The sequence below is a fragment of the Panthera uncia genome, unplaced genomic scaffold (assembly GCF_023721935.1).
Source record: "Panthera uncia isolate 11264 unplaced genomic scaffold, Puncia_PCG_1.0 HiC_scaffold_306, whole genome shotgun sequence".
In the NCBI taxonomy this organism is placed as follows: Eukaryota; Metazoa; Chordata; class Mammalia; order Carnivora; family Felidae; genus Panthera; species Panthera uncia.
The window spans coordinates 55,619-61,540 of record NW_026059436.1 but is presented as its reverse complement, the minus strand read 5'-3'; the positions used below and the strand labels follow the sequence as shown (position 1 = coordinate 61,540).

Genomic DNA, 5,922 nt, shown 5'->3' with positions numbered 1-5,922 from the left:
TGGCCTCCCAACTCAGGCTCCTATAGGTGAGTGAATTCGTGCTGGAGGAGCCCTTGGAGAGCCAGTACAACTAGGCCTCTGGTTTGCCAAGGAGGAAATGGATACCCAGTGCCGAGAAGCCAGTGCCCTAGGCTGTGCCCCGGGCTCCTGGCAGAACCAGATAGGATTAGCAAACTTTCTTTTGTCATTAGATGCCTGGCAGGAGGGGCTCTGCCATGAAGCCTTCTTCCTTCACTGCCTTCAGGTCTCCACTTAGAGGCCACCACCTTAGAGAAAAGTCTGGACAGTCCTAGCTGAAGGAGGGCCCTATCATCCTCCACCTCTTAGCCTGGCTTTATTCTTTGCAGCACCTACAGTCATCTGCAGTTCTATGCATCACATTATTTATTTATTACCCCCCACCCCACCCCAATTAGAATGTGAGCTCCATGAGCTCAGGGAGCATCTACCTTGTTTCCTTGGATAGAACAGTGCCTGGCACAAATTCAACATTTTTTGTGTGGAATGAATGAAAGAATGAATGAAGTCAGATGATAAAGGAAGAGTCTTATGCTTTATGGGGGACAGTTTAGTGTAAAGATGAACTTACTAAGGGCAAACCAAATAGATAATTCTAGGTGGGGGAGGGGAGTGAGAAGTAACTTAGGAAAGAGAAGGGGCAGGGCCAGCATGCGCAGACATGAGGTCTGGCACATAGACTGTAAAGTAAATGGTGTCCCCTCCAGTTGTTCAGCTCTCAACTTGGACGACAATACAAGGTGACTCTGGGGATGGGAAGAACACAACAGTTTTGGCCCCTTCAGCAGACCGGAGGGGGTGAGGGAGCGAGGAGTCGAGGCAGCTCGACAGGTGCCTGCAGCAGGAGGAACAGGCTGTACCCACCATGAGGACGCCACGTGGTCGCGGTTAGCAGTTTGCCATCCGGTGGCATTGTCTCCACAGACGGTCGTCCAACCAGGGGGAGCAAGCGTTCTGCTGTTAGCAATCTCTAGTACCTGGAGCACCCCTGTGGGATGCGGGTGGGGAAATCACCCAGACATACCCCACAAACACACACCAAACGCTGTGGACAGAGATTATCACCACAGCAGGAGGGAGGGCTGTTTCCTGAGCCAGCAGGGAGCTCTGAAGGCGGAGGACACTGTGTTCTGAGACCTCTCCACAGAGCGGAGGACTCGGTGAGGAACCCGTCCCGGCCCCCTTCTTCCTCCTTAGTCCTACAGGCTGGGCACAACAACAATCACCCTGTGCTTGTGGGGCCCATCTTCGATGAGTCACCTTGCCCACGGCGAGCCTTGCAGGGTGATGTTATCGGCTCCTCTGCTTGCTTAATTCCCTGGTTGACATCACCGTTGCCTGGTCTTCCCCTTCTCGGCACTGCAAGCCTGAAGGCTGGCATATCCTGGAAGAGAAGGCGGTAGAGGTCATTTGCCAAGAAGCTACCAGGGCAAGTAAATTGGGACCCTCAGTCACTTGGCCATTAGCACCAAGGTGCTTGGCCTAGTTTCTTGCTTTGCTGGACAGAGGTCTTGGTTTACTTCCTGGGAAATGCTATCTGGAGCCTGTGTCTTTGGGGCGTGGTCCCCAAGGCCAGCCCTCTGCTGCCTCAGGCATCTGCTTCCAAGTTCTGTCTCTTGCAGGCCTATCTGTGATGGGCCCAGGATTTCCCAGGCCCAGACTGGGCTGCCTGCTGGCCTTCTGCCCGCCTCTCTGTCCAGCCACTGTGCCCAAGACCCAGCTCCCTCAGAGGCCCCGGCTCCTTCCTTGCTGGTCTCCTGCCCCCACTCCTGAGCAGCCTCCTGGGAGCCTAGGCCTGTCCTCCTCTGCCACAGCCTAGCATTCCCTCTGGCCTCCCCTGACCTTGTCACCCTTCTCAGTGCTGCCCCGTGGTCAGTGGCACATGGAAGGTGCCATGGAGTCGGCAGAGCAGTGGCAGGGGTGGCCACACACACGTGGCCAGGTGGGATGAGAAGGGAAGGGTTCAGTCCTCTTCCCACACCGTCCTACTCTGGCCCCTCCCTGCCATCTGAGCTGGACAGCAGAGGGGTGAGGTGGAGAGGTGCAGAAGGGGCTCCACTCAGGCCACTGGGGTGGGACCTCAGTCCTCGATGGGAGGCTGGCCAAGCTTGGCAAGTGAGGGAGGCAGTGAGGGGAAGTGGGTGGGGCTGGGCAGGGAGCAGAGCCAACCCTTTGAACTGCCCAGGCAGCATCCTCTGTGGCCCCAGGAGACAGCGCCTCAAATGTCACTGCCAGAGGCCAGGGAAGGGGGAGGGGGAGGTTGCTCAACACCAGCCACTTTTATACTAATTATGTGACCAAATGAATTGTTCTTAGAAGGAAAAAGAAAAAACAAACAAAAAAACCTCAAAACCCACCACTGAGGTCATTCCTATTACCCCCAGCAGCCAATGAGCAGATCCTGAGAACAGATAGCATACCTGGGCCAGGGCTAGCTCTCCCCCACTCACCCTGTGGCCAGAAAGAGCCATCAGTCAGCCTGGCCACTCTGCACCCAAACCCTGGCTGCCTCGGCATCCTGGAATGTCGTAGAATGCTGTTCAAAGTAAGAAGGGGGTGAGCCTAGAGAGAGGCCTGGAGGAGCAAGCCTGGGCTCAGCCCCACACACCCTAATCTCTTTGGGCCTCTGTTTCCCCACCTGTCAGATGGAGGAAACCACTGAGGAGTCAATGAGATAATAACTGTGAAAGTGCTGAGCGGTGTTCATTAGCCAGTGAAGAGGCCGGGGTCCTGCAGAGAAGGGAACAGGGAGTCAGGAAGAGCTTCAGAGAAAAGGACACACCTCGGTGATTTAAGAACGTTAAATCAGGTGACTCCTGCTCTCGACTCTTTTCGGTCCCCTTTCAGCCCTGACTTGTGTTCTTATTCGCTCTTGGGGGGGTGTACACCTTGAGAATGACGGGCACCAGTGTTGAACTTAGCCTGTGGTCTGCTCAGACCCCTGGATCCCTTTTCAAGTTCGAGAACGCAGCGTCCTCAGTTTAGTCTAGCGGGTGGGTGTTCTGCTGTAGTACTTTCCTCCTAGGCCACAAACCAAGCTCAAATTCTAGTCAACCCTGACTGCTTTCCTTAGTTGGAGAGTAGAGCCTGATTCTGGCTGTAGTTTGAGCACTTATCCCTCTTTAATCCTGAGCCCAAAGCTCACCTCCACTTACAAAGCCCACACACACATCAAACTCATTTACCCCAGACTGAACTTGTCTTCCTTGCAGTGGCCTCTTCCGCTGCTAGATCTTAGTTCATGGTAAGACTCCCCATCATGCAAGCCAGAGGCTGAGTCATCCTTGACCACCACCTTCTGTCCATCACATCTGATTAGCCGTCTCATCTAGTGGATTCTAACACTTCGGTATCTTGAGTTTTCATCCTTCCCCTCTCCCCTGCCCCCATTCTGTAAGAGTTGAGATACCCATCTCTTTCCTTAAGAACAGCCCGTAGAACCCAGTAGACCTCCTGGACCAAGCTCCACACAGCTGCCAGGGGACCGACTGCTGATGGAACCCTCCCCTCCTGGAGGCTCCTGCCAGCCTTGCCAGCCTCATGGCCCAGCTCTGCGGGACAGGGACAGACCATGTACACGCTGGAAACGGCTGGGCTGAAACTGCTCATTAGGGTTACTCAGGCTGCTGAGAATGCCTTTCTCCTCCCTGTCAGCCTGGAGAGTGTCCTCCTCCTCCTCCAGGAGGCCTCTCAGACTGGCTACGTCTGTGCGCGTTGCTCCTTCCTCAGTGCCCCGCTCTCCTCTGCTCATTGCGGGCTAGGCGTGCCCTGCCTTGTGGCGCCTCCACGGCTGTAGCCTCGTCTTCATCCTCTCTCCACCCAGACCCTGATTCCACCAAGAGAGCAGTGGATAGTGCCAGGCAGACCTGGGTGGCATTCAGTTTTGCCCGTTTCCCACGGGGGACACAGGACAAGTTATCTGTCTCCGAGCTTTCCTTCCCTTGTCTATCAAAATGGGTTAATAGCTCTACCTGCTTCTCAGGATGGGTAATTGAGCCAGTCAAATGCTTGGCACAGAGCCTGGAACACCACGGGAGGGTAGCAAATGGCACCCACGGTTTCCAGTGTTGCCACCCCTTACAAAGACGTAGGAAACAGTGCTGACACCTCAGCCCTCCTGTCCCTTCCCTAGAGCTCTCCTTCAGCTCAGGCCCTTCGTCCCCTCTGCCCTTGTTCAGACCCCTCTGTTCATTCCTTTCTGGCTGTCTGCTCTCTGCACCTGGACAAGGTCTTGGGCAATGCTGCCTGGTCCCCTTTTGCCATACCTTCCTCCCCATGGGGAGCTCTTCCTCCCCATACCACCACCCCTCTCCGCCCCTCCAACTGCTGTCCACGGGGGCAGCCATGCTCGATGTCAGAACTGTTCTCAGCCTGGGGTCAGTGTGGCTGCTGTGCTCACCTCACACATTGCAGTTGCCACGGTGTGCTCAACAAGGCCCCGAAGTTTGCCCTGAGCCATACTGGGAGTGCGTTGCTGAACTGGCCAGCTAGTAAACCCAGGTCTTCTGGCTCCAAAGCCAAGAATCTATCCAGTCTGCCCTGGTGCCATCCCTTTCGGTCTTTTTTGCATCTATGCGACTCAGTCTCCTCATCTGCAAAATGGGCACAAGAATTCCTTCTTCTTCTTCTTCTTCTTCTTCTTCTTCTTCTTCTTCTTCCTCATCTGGAGGAAGGGGGAATGGGGTTAATCTAGGAAGTTGTAACGAGCTGGAGACCCTGCTGTGTACAAGGCAGTAGAGCCTGGATGAGTGTGTGTGTGTGTGTGTGTGTGTGTGTGTGTGGTGGTGGTGGCGGGGCGGGGGGTGCATATAACAGGACAGAACAAGTTTGGGAAGCTAGTTCTGCCTGCTCCTTTCCAGCAGTCCGAGCCCTGTGCCTGAATCCACAGCGCCCCCTGCTGGCAAGTCACCCCAGAAGCTCCCTGTGGGCAGCACCAGCCCTACACTTTGCTTTTCCCTAAGGCGACCCCAGGGAAGCTGTCACTCCTGCCCTCAGGATGCCCAATCTGAGGGTAGACAGGCACCCATGGCCCAAGAAGCCCAGACTGGGGGTGGCGAACCAGTGTGAGATGGGAGCTTCCTAGGCCAATGGTTCCCCATTGTCTGCCATAAATCCACTGAAATCTCTTCCCGAGAAAGGTCTGCAGCTGGGCAGAAACCCAAAGAAATGGTCGGTTCCAAGCCCAGCAGCTACCCCTTGATTAGGACCACCAGTACCCCCACCCCCCATGGACCATCTGGGGAGTCATTAGATGAGGGCAGACCCTGGGGAATGGAGGGGAGGGGCTGGTTAGGCCCCTGCTTGAGCTTGGGCTGGACCCCCTCATCAGTGCCCTTACCATCCAGACACATCCTCCCAGCACAGCAGATCCCAGACCACCCTCCCCCCCTCCTCTCCAGACCTTTCCTCCCCATCTCCGCAGCCTCATTATCTCAGCATTTCCATAGCCTGATTCTGTGTTGGGTGCTGGCTATTCAGGGACAAGCAAGGCCCTAACCGGTCCCCCAGGAGCTCAGGCATGGCACTGTTTCTCCCATCTTCCCCTGCTCATTCATCCGCAGCATCTTCCCTGTTCTGGAGGAAGGCAGCCATATGTAACACTCCCCAGATTAAGATCCAGCCAGCTGTGGCCACCTCTCCCCAGAAAGTCTCCACCATTCCCCACCCTGGGTTTTGTTTGCTGTTTTTGAGACTTTTCCCTCAAACTGTGACCTTCCCAGACTGCCGATATAAAGCGGAGATTGCATTCTTCCTCCTCCAGGAAGCCTTCCTGGATGAATCCTAGCCTCAATGATTTTTCCCTACTTCAACCTTTTTCATGATCTGCTGGCACACACTGTATTGTTCTGGGTACATTTATTATTCTATCTGCCCTATAGGAGCTCCAGGCCTCAGGGGGAAATA

At 55.1% G+C, this 5,922-nt stretch overlaps 1 long non-coding RNA gene across 1 annotated transcript; it reads right to left on the bottom strand.

Annotated features, from left to right (window-relative positions):
• Window positions 1-366: 366 nt before the first annotated feature.
• On the bottom strand, window positions 367-2,114 carry LOC125917924 (uncharacterized). The gene is made up of 2 exons (XR_007456333.1): window positions 1,861-2,114; window positions 367-1,402 (listed from the first exon to the last, which is right to left on the bottom strand). It is a non-coding gene; the product is annotated as an uncharacterized LOC125917924 (long non-coding RNA).
• Window positions 2,115-5,922: the final 3,808 nt, after the last annotated feature.